Raw genomic sequence first — 19346 nt, 5'->3', positions numbered from 1 at the left:
AGCCTGTTTATTTGTCATGTACCAAGAGGCTGAAAGGCCATATTTAAGAATGAGCAGAATCAAAATTTTACCCATACACGTCGCCTATCGGATGGTTGTTTCTCTATATGCCTATTCATGTAGTTCTTATATTTTATTAGGTAAAGGTCCGACGCCGAGCTCACATCACGCAGATTACATTCTAATAAGAATAAAAAAATATCCGGAATTCTTGCTTAGCTAATAAAAGCCGATGAAGTTCTAAAGCCAACGATTGGTATTTATTGTATATTTATATACTTATTTATTTCTCATCCATTTTTATTCTTTTAAGTACCGTATTTTCGTTATATATCACATACCTTAATCACAAGGTCTTTTCATTTATTCTACAATTAAGATGGTGCATTAAACAAAGACATACTTTTTCGAATACCTACTTATATCCTAATATAATTCAATTCAGTACATACATACAAACATACGCACATACATGCCTGCATGCATGCATACATACATACATACATACATACATACATACATACATACATACATACATACATACATACATACATACATACATCTAAACATAGTATTTATAAGGATTAACAATAGCATTGATTTTTTAAAATTTGTAAATAAAAAACAGAATAGGCTCTAAAATAGTGTTGTACAATGTATTTTAAAGATTCAACAGTAGCATCGATGTTGACACGTTGTAAATAGTAAATTTAAGAAAAATAGGTTAATTTGTTAAATATTATACTTACTTCTAAACATAGTATTTAAAAGGAGTAATAATAGTATTGATTTTTTTTAAATTTGTAAACATAAAAACAGAATAGGCTTTAAAATAGTGTTGTACAGTCTATTTAAAAGATTCAACAGTAGCATAGATGTTGACACGTTGTAAATACTACATTTAAGGAAAACAGGTTAATTTGTTAAATAGTATACTTCTAAACATAATATTTAAAAGGATTAACAATAGTAATGATTTCGTTAAATTTGTAAATAAAAAACAGAATAGACTCTAAAATAGTGTTGTACAATGTATTTAAAAGATTCAACAGTAGCATAGATATTAACACGTTGTATATAAAAAATTTAAGAAAAAAATAGGTTAATTTGTTAAATAGTGTACTTGTAAACATGGTGTTTAAAAGGATTAACAATAGTATTGATTTTTTTAAATTTGTAAATAAAAAACAGAATAGGCTCTAAAATAGTGTTGTAAAATGTATTTAAAAGATTCAACAGTAGCATAGAAGTTGATACGTTGTAAATAGTAAATTTAGGGAAAATAGGTTAATTTGTTAAATAGTATACTTCTAAACATAGTATCTGGAAGGATTAATAATAGTGTTGATTTTTTTTTAATTTGTAAACAGAAAAACAGAATAGGCTCTAAAATAGCGTTGTACAATGTATTTAAAAGATTCAACAGTAGCATAGATGTTAACACGTTGTAAATAGTAAATTTAGGGAAAGTAGAATAGGCTAGCAATAATATGCATACATTGTATTCGGAAGAGTTAGCAATATTGTAATGTGGTGTAATCTATTAGCATATACTGTAGTATTGCATTTTTGTAATGGAACATGCTTGTAAACAAGGATAAAAATATACATACATACATACATACATACATACATACATACATACATACATACATACATACACACACTCTCTCTCTCTCTCTCTCTCTCTCTCTCTCTCTCTATCTCATTCTGTATCAAGTAGGGTTCTAGTAAATTTGCTACCGTTGTATACAATATCATATTAAGTAATTTTAGTCATCTCTCCGCTCCAAGTTCTACGTCATAATCACAGACTTGTCATTTGTATCTGCGAGACGCCTGCAATTATGCACTTAATACATATACTGGCCTGTCACAGCACTTCTATGTGACCTTCAGGGCCACATGTGTGCCGAGAGGTGTATAAACTGAGGTCCTTCACTGTTAATAAAGATTTATACTCGTTTTTGTGCCCGCTGAAATAGCGAAGATCTTTTTAACAGCCGAAGAAAGATCGTTCTTTTTATAGTCTGGCTTTTAAAGAACTATTTTCTAATTTACGTTATTTACAGCTGTATAGCCATGGTATAAAATCAATGGAGCATTTATTCGTGTTGATATATAAAGCTATGGTATTCTGAATTATTATCAGTCATTAGATAACGGTTCCTGGTATAAATTGAGCGGACATATGTGCGATTTCAGAGAGGAAGTGAAGGTTTATCAATTCCATTTCGATTGAAAGTACATATCGCTTACTTTACATTTGTGTTGTACGGCGGTTGTTTAGCTCAATTGATAGAGCAGCTGCCTAGGAACTGGAAGGTTCCGGGTTCAATCTCGGTTGAGGAATTTTTTTTGTCTTCGCCAAATCTTCCAGAAAGTCTTCGAGGTTCATTCAGCATCCAGTCATATTGAATGCATTATCTTTCCCGGTGTAGACTGTGCAGGTACTATTTAGCATTGTCTGTGATGAGGCGATAGTAGCGATCCTAGTGGTTAGGAACTAACTATGCATGCATATTTACTACGTATTGAGCTTCGTGACCTTATATACTAGACTGTGCTATTACTTCACGGGATGAAGTAATGGTAACTAAGATACCGTGCCATTATTTTACATGTGAAATAATGAGCTATTTCTGACAGTTGTCAACAGTTTCATAAATATTACACTATGCCAGTAATCGTAAAATACTGGGGTTTAATCAGTTTATAGTTTGAATATGTTCATCAGTCGTCATGGGTGGCGCAGTCGATAGTGTGCCGGCTTGTGCCCGAGGTTGCGGGTTCGATTCCGGCCTACATCGTTGACATTCAAGTGTGCTTAAATGCAACAAGTTTATGTTGGTAGATTTACTGGCATGTTAAAGAACTCCTGCGGAACAAAATTCCACACACCGACGAAGCTAATATAACCTCGGCATTTGCGATCGTCATTAAATAAAACATCATTTACAATTTTTTGTTCAACATGTCCAACAAGGAGCAGTGTTATTTGCAATTTTTACAGCAAGTGTGATAGCATATCTGTAATTTGTCTTGAAATGGGATCTTTTAACTCCTTGTCTGTTGTACGATGACTTAAACACAATACTCTTAAAATTAGCTTCGGGTTCAAAATGTATCAATAGGTATTTGGTGAATGCTTTGGCCGGAGATTGAGAAAATTGTTACACTTCGATTGCAAAAAGTTTTAATTAACACTTATAAAAGTATAGGTAAGTATTTTAAAATCTTATGTGAAGATGCTTCTGGTATCTTTAATATGCGAACTTCCAATGTTAAAATAATTTTTAATTATACCGAAATGGATGAGTACTCGTCATATTCAATAAACATGAAACTAACTTTTGAATTTTTAATAGCACGGTAACGAAAACTGTACTTTACAAACAAATGTAATGAATAGGGTTAAAATCGTGGAAACCTGTATTTTATTTTAATGAGACCTAACTGTTATGTCTCTGACTTTGTCATACAGTATTCTAACCAGTAAAACAAAGTTTATGTCAATCACACAACGGAGCTCAGAGTTATGACCACGATATTATACAACTCATTTGTTTATAGCACGAAAAAGTTGATAACCGTCATTTCAAACATGACAACTCTACTTGTAGATATTATGCAGAAAAGAAGTGATATAAATGGAAATCCAACTTTTTCTATTCATTTTGAAATGCTGCATATTTACACAGCAGTCATAAAGTATGACAGTAATATCTAGATGTCCGACATCAGCACTCAAATTTAATTTTTCTAAAATACATTTAAAATGAGTTTTAAACGGAATATTTCAAACATTTTAAGCTGATTTCGTTGTTTATAACTTGAGACACTTGATACAGCATTAAATTAAAATAGTTTCTTCAGTTTCTCAGAATTATTTTATTTGGATTGTTCAATTTTTACATTCTAACCATCGAATATATCTTTATTTTTTTACGTAGAATATGTACGTTTCTTCCCACACCGAGTTTGGACACCTGTCCTGGAATCCATTGTGAATTAAATATGACAGCGTTTCAAAAGCTTACTGTAACACGATTATTAACCACAGACGAATGCTAATGTATTAGTAGTTAGGACATGAAGCAATGTAACTTGTACGAGGTGAGCAAAATAAAACTGGCCCGCTGAAAATATGTATGAAATATATGAATTTATATGTATAAGACTGTCGCGGAAATGACCCTGACAATACAGGAAACCGTAATTTCAATGCAATAATGGGTTGCTGTGACATGTCCGCGCATGCGCATCTCTCACATGGTCTGTCCCGAGCTTCGCTGTGTCATTACGTTTGAGTGAGTGAGTGAGAGGAACAGACGTGTTTAGTGGCCAGTTGAATGCAACACAAAATGGTGCTCAAGATAAAACAACTCGTGTTCATTGTCGAGCGTTATGCGAAGCACAATTCATGGAAAAGGTGCGCGGAACTGTTTGCGCAAGAGTTTCAGACTGGACGTGTTTTGGCAAAACCTCCAGCAAAGGCTGCAATGCAAAACTTAGTGGCAAAATGGCGTGAAACGGGCGAATAAAAGCCGTAACTATCCGAAAAGAATTCGAACACCAGAAAACATTGCTTGAGTGCAGAAAAGTCTGGAATAAAGTCCGACGAAATCGCAACACCATTTATCTATACGAGTCGGAATTAAGAGAACGTCGTGTCGAAACGTTATCAAAAAGGACCTGCATCTGTATCCTTACAAATTTACTGTTGTGCATGCGTTAAAGCGTCCAGACGAAACTTCGAGTGTTGAATTCTGCCGGTGGCTTCTGAGTGAAGTGGAATCAGGATTTTTGGATCCTCTGTTTTTCATTTCTTCAGATGAGGCCTGGTTCAGCCTGTCAGGTTATGTTAACTTACATAACATGCGCCATTATGTATGAGTAAATCCCCATGAGTACTTAGAAAATTTTCCGGTCCAGTTTTATTTTGCCCACCCTGTATAACTACACCCAATGACGCCTCCTCTCCTCGCTACGGCTATGAAAGCGCCGAAGTTACGTATAAAATTAGCCGTGTCGCGAGGCCTCTCAGTAATATCTCAGCATCGAGAGCAGCTACAGACCTCTGCGAACACTCATTTGATTTGTAATTGCGATTTATGCAATTTAAAGGGACAATAGACACGTACGGTACGATTTGAATGGACAATAGTAGAACATTTCTTGTGAGCTGGGACTAATTTCGGAATATCGCTTCGTATGAAGAAAAGGTATGTTGTATTATTTAATTACTACTCTTATCAAAGATCCATCCTCTCCGTTTGTAAACCGAAACAAAGCTATGACATTCAAACCAACACAACTGTAGGCCTAGTTATATTTCCAAAACTGGATGACGTATTTTACGTGCTAGTGTATTTCTGATATAACACAGAATTTGTTAATGACTATTTCGTTTATATGACGTCATTCCATTTTCGACCAATGAAGTGTAATGAAATTTTGAATTCCAATCAATCACAGTCAGACTTTACGATAATTTCTGCATCTAAATTTATCGCTATCAATTTATCGCATGGTCGTTCTTTTGTTTAGTCGTTGTCACCAACTGTTTCCCCGTAAATTGATGATCATGAATACATTAAAATGCAACTACACGGTTAAACTTTTCTTTCAACTTTAAAGCAATGAATGCAAGATTGATATTTAATATTAATTAGTATATTTTCGCAGTGAAGACCACGTTCAAAACGGCGCACCATGCAGACTCAAAATCTTTATGCATCTTAATTGAAGGTACCTTTTAAACTTGATTCTTTCAATATTCTTCCCGGATTGCACGGATACGCGATTGGAATATTGAACTGTGTAGATGCAGCTTTAGTTCCGTTACACACTACAGCGAGAATGCGTTTGTAGAGCTATAAAAAATGCTTTCGTGTAGCACTGATTGTAAGTAACGGTCGAAACAAGGCACAGCTGACATTGTTCCTGCTTCCACAGGTAACATAACCTATAAAATTGTAGCCTATAACATTTGTATTGAAATTAAACAATTAATAGACGTTCAAATTTATGTAACATAATCGCATATCAAACGCATAGACCTTGCATAGTAATAATGTCTTTGATCAAACTGCCTTTCGTATAGCGTAATAAAATTCGTGTTTTAATTAGGCCTATCTATACAGAGATGGCTTCACTGTGTAGCAACATGTCTCGCTGTGAATACATAAGCATTGGTATATAGCTGTCCCCACGTTACTGTTAAATTAAAATATGATTTCAGCAGATAATGAAAATGTATTTGTTATAATAATAAGAGAAAAGTGCAGTACATGTAATTAACATTGTTAAACCTGTATTTCGCTTTTCGGAATTGGCATTACTGAATAATAACATCGAATTTCTTTATTGCAGTAATCGATATTCATCTACGAGTATTTCAACTTCACAATGTCTGAATAGGTTAAGTATTCGTTAATATACAATTATTAACATTTGGGATCGAATTTTAGGGATATATTATTTAAATTTTTATTTTATTCACGAAATAGTTCTAATAAATGTCACTCGAGGTCTGAGATTTCCCAGATAAATCCACTCGCTTCGCTCGTGGATTTATCAGCAGATCTCAGACCTCTCGTGACATTACTACAGATAATTTCAAAATGTGAGTTTCTTTTGAGCAACCCTATATGTATATGAAGCCACTTTTAGGTCTTCCCCTTTAAGTATGCAAATAATTAAGCCCTCGTCCAAACGCCCTTAACCCAATTCATTTCTCGGAACTGTACGAGGGACAGAGCTTAACATAGCAGCGCAATTCCTTGTCGGTCATTTACTCTTATGTCACGACTATACAGAGAGCACTGGGCTGTTGCAGGCCTCAATTTGCGCAGCGCGGATAATGTAGTTGTAATCATAATGAAGTCTCTTACCGACGTTAAGGCCAGTCACAAAGTCAAGTGCATTACTTGAGAGACTGCTGTACAATTAGATTCTATTGCACATCTCGCTCCCGATCCCAGCCAATATGTGTTCGAGATACAGTTACTCTCTTTAAGCTCTTGCTCAATCAGATGGCGGCTTCTCGCGAAAGAGGATAGGACTTCGATCATGAAAGATTTGTGGTTAATACTGCGGTATGTGCACATGGTAAAATGAAAGTGGCTGCAAGACTAAGTCCCACCTCCGGTAAAATATTGTCGTATGTCGAAAATCACATATTACTTTTGTAAATAAGTCCGTCGAGTTAGCTCTGTGGTAACGTGCCTACCTCCAGACTAGCCGGTCCGGCTTCGATTCCCGACAGAGTCAGAAATTTTTTTGTAAAATTTCTACCTCGGGACTAGGAGAGATGGTGGTGCACAATCTAATCACTAGATTGTGCACCAATATGCCTGGGTTAAATCCCAAATCTCTCCGCAGTGCATATGAAGGGAAGGCATATGTCACTGTTGATAGTGATTCATCCGTCGGATGGGGACGTTAAGCCCGGCGACCCCCTTGGTGCTACTATTCAACAGGAGTAGGCTACGTGCCGGCACCGGGTCTCCCCTTCTCCCTTCCTCACTTTCATCATCATCCTCACCCATTCTCTACACTGCACTTACACGAACACTTAATATACACTCACCCCAATACACGACATAACTCTTCACAGATACACATCATGCATAACGTGGCCCGCCGAAGTGGTGTGCATTTGAAAATGGGTCACAGTCCTGCCTTTTATCCGCAGTATGCGGAACCCGAATCACGTAATTGAAATGGTTAGGCGTTAGTCACACACACACACACACACACACACACTTCATAAATAATTTCCAACACTGTTTTATTGGTTGGAAGTACGAAATTGTAATAATAAAATACCAAGTTATGAAAGGTTTTAGTAGTTGGTGTTTATTGGAATACCATAGCACACGGAGTGTTGTGAGAGTTCAGCGTGCCTTCAGACGGGAGTTCCAAAATGCGACACCTACTGACAAGCCGATTCTGAGGTGGTACAATACACAGCCACTATGTTTCTCTGGGTTCGCCATAATTCTCTAAATGCTGCAGAATTCTCACGCCCTTTATCACAATAATTCGATTGTATTCAACAATGCAACAATGACAAACGATAGAGAACAGCCTTTCTTTCTTTCTTTTTTTCTTATGGTACAATCTATTGTTTTACGTCAACAATTACAATTACACATCGCCTGAAATTTTTTGAGCCGTTCTTTCTAATGGCAACGGTATGAATTTCGTAATACGCATAGTTATAAAATTATAGCAATTTATATTCGAGTAATGTTTCTGTGGACTCAATTACTAGGAAATATATCTTTACAGATCACAATTTCCGAGTTACGACACTATTTTACTGAGAGTGCGCATTGTGAATCGGGTACCTCCATAATCGTTCGGGAGAACCAAGCTACATTCACAAGACTGCAATTTTTGTAGTTGTAATAATCGATAATTACTTATAATCATAACAGTTTTGTGAAGAGCTGTTTTATGAATGAGAAACAAAACTAGTTGGTTAGAAATGAATGTTCTAATAGAAGAATGGTAGCGAGCACATCATTAGGAAAGAAGAAAATATATTTTGTCAGAAAGAAGGAGATATTTTTTATTCGAAAATCTTAAAATGTTTACATTCTTTGATTCTAATGTGTAGAAACTCTTAAAGTACGCATTCATAATTTGTTTTATTTTAAGTTTATGCTGATATTTATATCTTTAATTTGTTAATTGCAAACTTTAATTGGATCTAAAGTATCTAGATGCATTTCACTTGTTGTAAAAATCAAGGATAGACAAATTCCGGACGCCAGGTAACAATGGCGAACTAAAAAAAAATGTGGTGCCTGAATTGTTTATTGAGTTCAAATTTTTTAAGACTTCGATTTCTTTTGTCACTACGACTAATACATAAAGTTAACAAAAGCGGTTGTAGGAATAAATATGAATATGCTTTTTAAATAAATATCGTTACATTTGTTGCGCATCTCAAGATATTGTCCGACAAAACTTCATAGCGTCTCTGAGAGAGTGTGTTTGCATTGCATAGATATTTAATATTGTTTAATATATTTTAGTAAATGTATCTTTATTTTATCTCGAATGGTTTTCTCATTGCATGTGTGGACAAAATGTGGTGGTTCTTGAAAATAAAGGAATTGACCCCCGAATTTTTTCTAGTTTTGCCTATCCCTAGTAAAAATTATCTTTTATTGAATATATTCCGTCTTTACTTCCTTTTCCAAGGGTGTCATACTGAATATCTTCTTTCTTGAAAATCCATAGTCTTTCGTCGCATTTCAACCCACGAACATTTCTTAGCTGCCATGGTGAGGACGGCCACAGAGATTATTTATTAAATAACAAAAGCGTTAAATTATATTTTTTGAGGACTGACTGTCATAAAACCCACAAGTTTTGTAATAAGTAGGTGTGAGCGGTTGTAGAGCGTTTTGAAGTCTTCTACGAATTGTACTACAGGAATTCAAACAGGAAATTCACAGATTATAAACACGTAGTTCTTTAGCATTGTAAGTGGTACATAAAATATAATTATGGGTCAGTTTTTTGTATTAATTTCTCTTTAAACTGTGAAGGATCAAACATTAACAAAAACTCCAGAATAAACAACACTTTAAACTTCTAATGCTATAATTTGTGCTTGTAATATCGCAAGACGAATTCTACTGTAATTTTGTAGCTCGGAGAAATATATCGCCAGCCAAATTTGCCGACTTAATACGATGTTAATAATCAGTTGGCCTGTAGTGGTAGAACTGCAACAAAATTTCACCAGACATGTAATAAACGTTTTTATGGGAGACCTGAAATTGGACCGGTACAGTGAAATCTAAAACGCACTATAAAATAACACTGCTGCCCTCCTCATACAAAATGAATAAAAACAAACAAGCGAAGAGAGCACAGCTTTGTTTGCTTTATGATTTATGTGGCTATAATGTTTACAGACATGTAATTATCTATCTGTTGATGTGTGAAATATGTTTTACATTTCATCCTTATAAACGATATAATAGCCTGTTGATTACTACTAGTGGCATTATTCTGCGTCTTTAGTTTCATCTCTCCTTATATTTGATTACGATTGTGACTCTTAATGTCAAAGGTGATTTATATAGTGTAATTTGTAATGTTTTGAGTATAGCCATAATATTAAGATTACATAGTAGTTAGGAAATGTGTACGAGATGAAGATAATTAGTAATGATTAATTCGTGTAGAAAAAATCGAATGTAAAACACCTATAACAAAGGTACTTAGAACCACATGAATTAGGACACAGATCTATTCCCTTCCTACATTCCATCTGATGCTTCGGCTTTTAATAGAGCGGTCAAAGTCTCATCGACCCATCTGTCAGTTACTTCGTTATTTTTTATTAGGTTATTTTACGACGCTTTATCGACATGTTAGGTTATTTAGCGTCTGAATGAGATGAAGGTAATAATGCGGTGAAATGAGTCCGGGGTTCAACACCGAAAATTACCCAGCATTTGCTCATATTGAGTTGAGGGAAAACCCCGGAAAAAACCTCAACCAGGTAACTTGCCCCGACCGGGAATCGAACCCGGGCCACCTGGTTTCGCGGCTAGACGTGCTAACTGTTACTCCACAGGTGTGGACTTTTGTCATGTATCTTTTTATATATTATTTTAATGTACCGAAGTACATATGATATTTGCATGCAGATATTCTGCGTCATCATACGATGAAAGAGTAATGGAACGGAGAAAAACTCTCTCCGGCGCCGGGATTTGAACCCGGGTTTTCAGCTCTACGTGCTGATGCTTTATCCACTAAGCCACACCGGATACCTACCCCTGCGTCGGACAGAATCGTCTCAGTTTAAGTTCCAACTCTTGGGTTCCCTCTAGTGGCCGCCCTCTGCACTACGTCATAGATGTCTATGAACGTAGGACCGAAGTCCACACGTGCTGAGGTACACTCGTTATGAATGACTAGTTGGCCGGGATCCGACGGAATAAGCGCCGTCTTAAATCACAAGTGATTTACGCATATCATATATATTATTTAAATGTACCGAAGTACATATGATATTTCCATGCAGATAATGTTCGTCATCATACGATGAAAGAGTAATGGAACGGAGAAAACTCTCTCCGGCGCCGGGATTTGAACCCGGGTTTTCAGCTCTACGTGCTGATGCTTTATCCACTATGCTACACCGGATACCCACCCCTGCGTCGGACAGAATCGTCTCAGATTAAGTTCCAACTCTTGGGTTCCCTCTAGTGGCCGCCCTCTGCACTACGTCATAGATGTCTATGAACGTAGGACCGAAGTCCACACATGTGCTGAGGTGCTGAAAACCCGGGTTCAAATCCCGGCGCCGGAGAGAGTTTTTCTCCGTTCCATTACTCTTTCATCGTATGTATCTTTTTGTTTTATGATTGACTCATGTGGTTGTAAAATGTATTTTTGGGACATGCTGACCATATATTTACCAGGAAGATGAGCTTCACATGAATGTCAACATCACAAAATCGGGACGGACTGAATAAAAGAGTCTTGAAACTTAATTTAGTTAATGATCAACAAACTTACTGCTCAAAATAAAGCTGCAAAGGCAATGTTCTGTAATAGTTGCTAACAACTGGAGGCTTGCTCGCGGTCTCACCCCTTACTAATAGGAGATGGTATCGTCTAAGTTGGTGGAATGAAATGGCGTCGGTAAGTAATTACACTTCGCGTTTTAATGAGAGCTGCGGTTCCCTCCATTAATGAACAGACTTGCGTGTGGAAAAAATTGTTTGTTCAGCAAAGTGTATTGAAGAGTCCACGTTTCGGAGGGTGACATTCTATTGCAGGCCACAATCCATAAACAAACTCCAACCGATCTGCATTCTTGTAATAATTAACACTCAGTTTCCCATACCGGCTGTTTCACAAGTAAATTAAGAGAGAGTTCAGTACAGTTTTCGTAATAATGTGGTATAACTACCAGCACATCATATTTTATATTAGTAATTTTTACAGACAATTTAAAACATTTCTCTGAACAAAAAAAAAAAAAAAACTAACAAAAGGTTGTCTCTATAGCCTATTTATGTTGTTCTGAGTAATTTATATTTTATATTTAGATTTATTGTTATCTACATTTCCACCACCAGCACAAGTCATAATTCTCCGGTGGGCGGACAAAAGGACTTAAGTCATTAGTTTTAGTGATGTAAAATTTTAATTTTATATCCATTCATTTAATTGGGATTTTCCGGTCTTTGATTGGGTTAAAAACCCTGATGGAACTCGTATTTAATCTTTGCGGTGAATTTCGGTGAAGTCCGGAGGGCCTAATTAGTCAAATCCACTCTCCTCACCTCCACGCTGAAGCCCCCTGGGATCTTTTAAGATGCGAAAGAGAGAGTGGTGTGCGGAAAGCGACGGGAAGCTACCAAGTTACCTTTCCCAAGAAAAAACTGCAAACATGGCATGATGAGTCCACGATAAAAGATTCCGGACGTAAGATTAAGAAACGAAGCTGTGTTGAAAAGAGTGGATGAAGAAAGAATGATGCTGAAACTGATCAGAAAGAGGAAAAGAAATTGTTTGGGTCACTGGTTGAGAAGAAACTGCCTACTGAAGGAATGGTGAACAGGAGAAGAGTTCGGGGCAGAAGAAGATATCAGATGATAGACGACATTAAGACATATGAATCATATGCGGAGACAAAGAGGAAAGCAGAAAATAGGAAATACTGGAGAATGCTGGGTTTGCAGTGAAAGACCTGCCCTTGAGCAGAACACTATGAATGAATGAATCCATTCATTAAACCCGTTTCATAAAAGAGATTCTAAAACGTCAAAAATAACGGAAATTATGTGACAGGCGAAATATACTACTTTTCGGATTTAGAGTAGTTTGGTTTAAATCATTGTAAAGTTTGCATAGGCCTAAAGTGACTTAAACCCTTCTGCACGTCCACCAGAAAATTACAAACTTCATACCCAACACATTTCTGATTCCGGCTACTGCGCATGCTTTTCTAGAAACCAAATATTTACATATTTATTGTGTTAGTGCTGCAATTGTAGTTTTCATAACAGAGAGGAAAGAGCCTTTATTGTTGAATATTATTTCCGTTCAAAAGGACTTCGACGTGTAAATGGCCCAAATTTTAAACACGTTTCAAATGGCTTTCGCGGAATGTTTCCCTCAACCCATTAAGAGCAAACGCTGCGTAACTTTCGGCGCTGGACCCTGGATTCATCTCGCTAGCATTATCACCTTCATCTCACTCACACGCTAGGTAACCGGAGCAGTTGATAAAGCGTCGTAAAATAAGCAACTAAAAATACAATTTCTTTTCACAAATACAAATTGGTAGAGTTATAACAGTATTAAATTACCATTCATGTTATTGATTTTTCAATTTAACAGTTGAATATTTACATTCTTTTAGTGTAGATAGTATGCGGAGTTGAACATTACATTAATATTACCGAAGATATAAAAGTCCTACATAATATAAATATTCTTTGCTATTAATAGATCATATTGAGCGCTATATTTTTGGGCTTAATTGAACAATTAGTATAATATTTTAAACCTAGAAATCCAATTGCCTGCATTCGTGGTCTGGTGGTCAGCATGCTGGCTTCCAGATTTGGAGGTCGGAGTTCGATTCAAGGACTTGACTCTTGGGGAATTATCCTTGAAGAAGAACAGTTGTCTAGATGTCTTGTTGATATTGTTTACTTAACTGTCCGAAGACAGGTCTGAACCTCACAAGTGATACCACTATGGCACCACTTATGAGGCAGCTAGGCCAGGAGATAATGGTGTAGGGTGGCCAGTTCCTTTCCCCCTCCATTGCATATATCGCCGATTAGCTATATAGGCTATTACATTAGTCAGACTTCAGATGCATACAAACAATTGTTCTTCCTCTGACACATATCGTTAAGTGAGATGTAGGCCTACTGCCTGATAATATAATAAATGTAGGCATACATATCAGCCAGAACCTCAATCAGAGGTATCAGGATGTCTAAAGTCTGAGAATTTGCATGAATACGATTTTGCCGAGTTATTAATGAACCATCATAAAATAAAATATGCAAAATAGCAGGGCGTTGCTGGGCAGAAAAGTGAAAAGTTTCAGCTGTTTCAATGCCACATTGTTGACAAAGTAATGACATCTGTGAGCTCAACCAGAAAACACTAAGAGATGCTAAAGAGCTACATATCAATGAATTTAAAAAAAAATGTGTAGTGAGTCACACATTTTCTCGACACCGTTTCATTTGTTTAAATATATAGAAATACACCTGTTCTATTAAAAACATAACCAACGATAAACACAAACCAAGAATCAGCAATTCAAAAGCCCCTTGCAAGTGGGACAAAGTAAGCACGTAGATTTCTCTTTGCAGACCGCTGTCATCGTCATCGTTTTGTCCGTCACCATTCTCATCCTCCTCGTCTTCATGTTCCTGATCCTCATTGGTGTATGTGTTTCGTGTTACGTCTTTCCACCATTTTCTCATAAGTCCGGCTTCAACCGCTCTAGATATTAAGATATTAAATTTCTCCAACAAAAGACTGCCTTTCTGCAGATACATCACAACTCCGCTACTGCTAATGGAATTTCTCAGAGAGACAAACAGACGTTTTCCGTTCTTGACGTAGAATTTATCCCGTAAGTAGCATGTATGGACTTTCCCACTAGCAACAGCAATATCACCTTTATATGCCATACGGTCAAGAAGAGCTGTGAGATTTTTACTGTAGTTCATATGTTTTAAGATGTTAGAGAACTCCAAGTCTTTTGACGTGTCATAATGGCTAAGGATACTCTTCACTGACCCGTATTCGATCCCAGACCTTATTAAGTCTTCAAACGTTTTAATGGCTGGAAGGAGAGTCGGTTGTGTGAGGAAACTGATTAGGGAGGACTGGTACGTAGTGTTTATCTCCAGAGAGAAGAAGACCCATAAAAGAAAAAAGACTCTCACAGGCCACGAATGTGGTTTTACAGCAACTGATAAGCCGAGAAGTGTAGATAAGGTGTATAAGCAACATGGGAATAATTTTCGGTAACCTCCAAACTCTTGTTTTGTCATTTGTTTTGTGTTTGAGAGAACACAGATTGTACAAGAAGCTAGGATGTAGGAAGATAACACTGCACACCAGAGAGGTGGTTCAAATATCACTACAAGGCTCTTCCACTGTGGGACGTGCCTGGCGTGGGGTACAAACCATACGTATGATTCTCTGAGGTAGGATGTGGTGGCATCGAATCTTTGGTATGCCTTATGAGTGCCGATCAAACCACCAAATACAATCTCAGATTTTCCATTCGTCAGTTCCGTCAACAAACTACTGGGACTGTTAGTTATTGGGTGTCGATATTGCACCGTGAAGTTAAACCTTTTTGATAATAAAGTAATCATTTCGATTTCCACGCCACCTTTACAACAATTATTTGAGAGATTTCTTCTCGTATTATTTTTTCTGTAAGATAAATTCCATGGAATAACATACGGCTCCCAAGGAACAGTAGAAATTACCACAGAACATTTGTTAAAATATATCGGATTCTTTTGCGGAAATAAATTTTGTTTGACAGCAAATTCTTGATCAATCCATCGATCTAATACAACCGACGATCCGTTACAATTATTGTTATGATAAGGAATCCAAGTATGTACCTCCACTACTTCTACTAGTTTTTCTTTATCTTCTCTCGAATCTGCATGTATGGTCTTCGAGTATTTTCCAGTGACTTTCACCAAAAGGATTGAATTCACTAATCGGAATCTCCATAATTCTTCTAGAATTTGGTTAGACAGTATTTTCTCTTCTTCTGTTTTAATCTTAGTCACCGGTTGACTGAGGACGGCAACAATAATAAGCGATCTCGGATTTAGATTCAAGTTATTCAGCAGTTTGTGAAATTTTCCTTTAAATTCTGAGATATCATCTGTGATATTCAGTAACACTATGTAATTGCGTTTAATTTTATTGCAATTTCTGTCCCATATTTTGACTTCCTTGCCAGCGTTACGCACTGTAATAGTCCACGACATGGTTGAATGAAGTTTCGGTATCAAATCTCTGCCCACAGAGTTGCCCTTTCCGCAGCGATCTCCGTCTGTTTGTGTTTGAGTTGGACCCCACTTTGTCTCAGGCACACAGATCTCTATTGTTTCTCCTTCTCGGAAATAAGTCTTACTGATGTTTACTATACACTTCACAATCTCGTTTTCTTGAGGTGGGAAATTTAGGAGAGACCAACAGCGCTGTGACCCCATCGCCATGGCAACAGTAATAATGAAGATCCGAAAAGCCATAGCAAATAGAGGTTGTGAGGCTGAAACAATATAGAAGCGAAATATTAGTTGTGGACAAGACTTGTATACTTTTTTCTTATGTCATAGATCTCATTAACTCTACCTATAGGCCTATTTAAATCCCTTACAATATTCATTGTGTAAGGAACATAAATTTACGATTTTGTTACCATTTGACGGAGACCATTTAAAATTTGATGTAATTATGCAGAAGAGACAAAACTCAATATTTGGAGGAAAATGAAAATGGAGTTAGTTTTGAACATGAATAACAAGTCAGTTTCTCTGTCAGTTTTTGTATAAATACTCTTATAAAATGTATCAAATTTGGGCAAAAAAATCAATTTTAAAAATATGGAATAAGTATTGACGTACAAAATTACGTAAATTTTTTCTTTATCTTAATATTGTAACTCTTATCTAATTTAGGTTTTAGTTTATTTCTATAGTATGTATGTATGTATGTATGTATGTATGTATGTATGTATGTATGTATGTATGTATGTATGCATGTATGTATGTATCGCTGTGTGAAAACTGTAATACTTTAACACACGGAATATTGCATGTGTGGAACATGGAACATGAGTGTTTCAGATAAATGTCACAAGATAGTCAGGAGATACATTAGAGAAATGTCAGTGATTTATTCCTAGGAAGACTTCACCATTGCGGAAATTGCTTTCAGGGTTAGAGTAACTCTGTCGGTATCGGGATTTGTGACTTCCGGCTACCGTTACCAGTCCAGTCACACACGACGATTTAATGGGAGTTCGATGACGCATGCCATCGTTTCGTGAGGCAGTCTTCAGTGGAATATGTAGCAATTACTAAAATTACTCGGTTATTTTTATTCTAACTCTTTGAAATGCAGCGCTGTTATATTAGATAATTCAATATTACGTTATACATATTTTATCATAATCGATATCGCTCGTGATATCCCAAGTTTGAGTTCGGCAGTCATGAAATCTGACGACGATATTACAGTATTATAAAAAAAGGTCACTTCTTTAAATATATGAATGTTTATGCCTATAACCTGCGTATGTTAACAGCTTTATCTTAAAATCCAAGTCGGTGTGAGAGTCGTTAAAAAATCGTATTTTCTACTGGCGTTCTCAACTTGTAGATATGTTCAATAAGATGGTATACTCAGAGTGAGACAAGTGGCCATTTGCTTTAGGGCTCACATACTATAGAAACTGCATCAATCTCCCTGGCCTGTTACGGTCTCATTCCAGCGCTTGCAATGTGTTCCCAAATTTATTTTCCTTCGTGGTTAGTGAAGTAGTAGTTGCACAGGAATCCTGGTGCGAGATATTATTATGACAGTCATTATGATGATTTTTAATTTGTTCCAAAATAAGTTTCACTTGTAGACGTTCTATAATTTCTGTGTTGCGTTTATGATCAAAATGTGTTAGTCTGCTGTAAGACGCATAAATTTCATTTTCGCTACCGTAATCCTTTTCTCATCGCCTTTACAAACGGTCCATTTTTCACTGCCGTATGAAAGAACTGATTTGGCTAATATCTTATAAATGATTAAGCTTGTTTTTTTAACTAAGTTTGGTTTGAAGACTTTGTTTATTATACTCATAGCTCTGTCAAAATTGATTACGTTTGAATCTACTATGTCATTCTCATCTTCATATGAAATGAAGTACCCAAGAAATTTAAAATTGCTAATGTGTTCAATTATTTTATTTTACATTTTTACTTTGTATAGGATCTTTGTCCCGCGCCGTGGCGTCGTGGTCTAAGGCATCCTGCCTAGGACTCGCGTTACGGAATGCGCGCTGGTTCGAGTCCTAATGGGGGAAGAAATTTTCTCATGAAATTTCGGCCAGTGTATGGGACCGGTGCCACCCAGCATCGTGATGCACTTGAGGAGCTACGATAGTTAGCGAAATCCGGTTGCGAATGTCAGCTATAACGGCTGGAAGCATCATCGTGCTGACCACACGTTACCTCCATTCTGGTTGGATGATCGCCCACCTCTGCTTCGGCATTTGGGCGTGAGGCCAGCAGCCGACTGGTCGGTCTAGGCCCTTCACGGGCTGTAGCGCAACGGATTATTATAGGATCTTTGGCTCAGAAGGACATAACTTTTGTCTTTTCGCTTAGAATTTGGAAGTTAAATTGTTTTAAAATGTTGTGTAAATTATGTGTAGAGCATTGTAATCAATCTTCAAAATTTTGTACGACGATCTCGTCGTCTGCAAATAGTTAAGTATTAAACTTGCAATTCTAGTTAAATCTTATTGAAACAGGAAGAATGGATAAACATTGAATAATCATTTTATTCGTATTAATTATAAACAATGTAGGTGACAGAGAGCATCGTTGTCGTATATTAATTTTATCAAAAGCTTTTACATACTCGATGAAAGCCACATGTGTTCACAGATTAAATTCTCGTTTTTGTCCCTTCAAGTACAGTAGAACCTCTATTATCCGTGGTAATGAAGGGGATGGACTGAACGGTTGATCGAAAAAATCGTATAATCCGTATCATGAAAGATTTTGCAATTTCTTCCATGGCCTTGTATTTAACTCGCTATGTAGTGGATCAGAAGCTCACTAATTTAAGTCTGGTTGTAAACGACGGGTTTTAAAGGGCAAGAAAGTCCTTTCTAATGACTGTCTCAGGAAATATAGGAATAAAGGAAGTCTCATGTTGTAGATTTACATTTTTTTTTACACTTTATCCTTTTTTTTATTAAATCGCGCAGTTGTAACTCCAATCTCTTGTTCTGATGAGCGATGAGCCACAGTTTCTCTTTCTTAAGCCATTCAATTATTTCCATTTTTTTTTCGATACTTAACGCAACACGTTTTCTGTGAACACCCGTGGAAAGTATTTTATATAATACAAGTTATATTATAAAACGGCAATTCGAACAGTAGACAATGCTGTGTAACGAAAAAGTCTTGTAATAACACATTCTAGCAAAAACATACGTAGAACCTACTAATATCATGTACAAAAGAGTACTTCATATAAATTATTTATTTCTGAAGAAAAAAAGAGCG

At 36.4% G+C, this 19346-nt stretch overlaps 1 protein-coding gene across 1 annotated transcript in view; it reads left to right on the top strand.

Moving 5' to 3' along the window:
* Positions 1–19346, top strand: part of LOC138693473 (thrombospondin type-1 domain-containing protein 4-like) — a 603922-nt gene that overhangs the window by 146091 nt on the left and 438485 nt on the right. The window lies entirely within an intron of this gene.

This window comes from Periplaneta americana, chromosome 17 (genome assembly GCF_040183065.1).
Source record: "Periplaneta americana isolate PAMFEO1 chromosome 17, P.americana_PAMFEO1_priV1, whole genome shotgun sequence".
In the NCBI taxonomy this organism is placed as follows: Eukaryota; Metazoa; Arthropoda; class Insecta; order Blattodea; family Blattidae; genus Periplaneta; species Periplaneta americana.
Note: the sequence above shows the minus strand (reverse complement) of the source record. Positions and strands in the feature narration are given on the sequence as shown.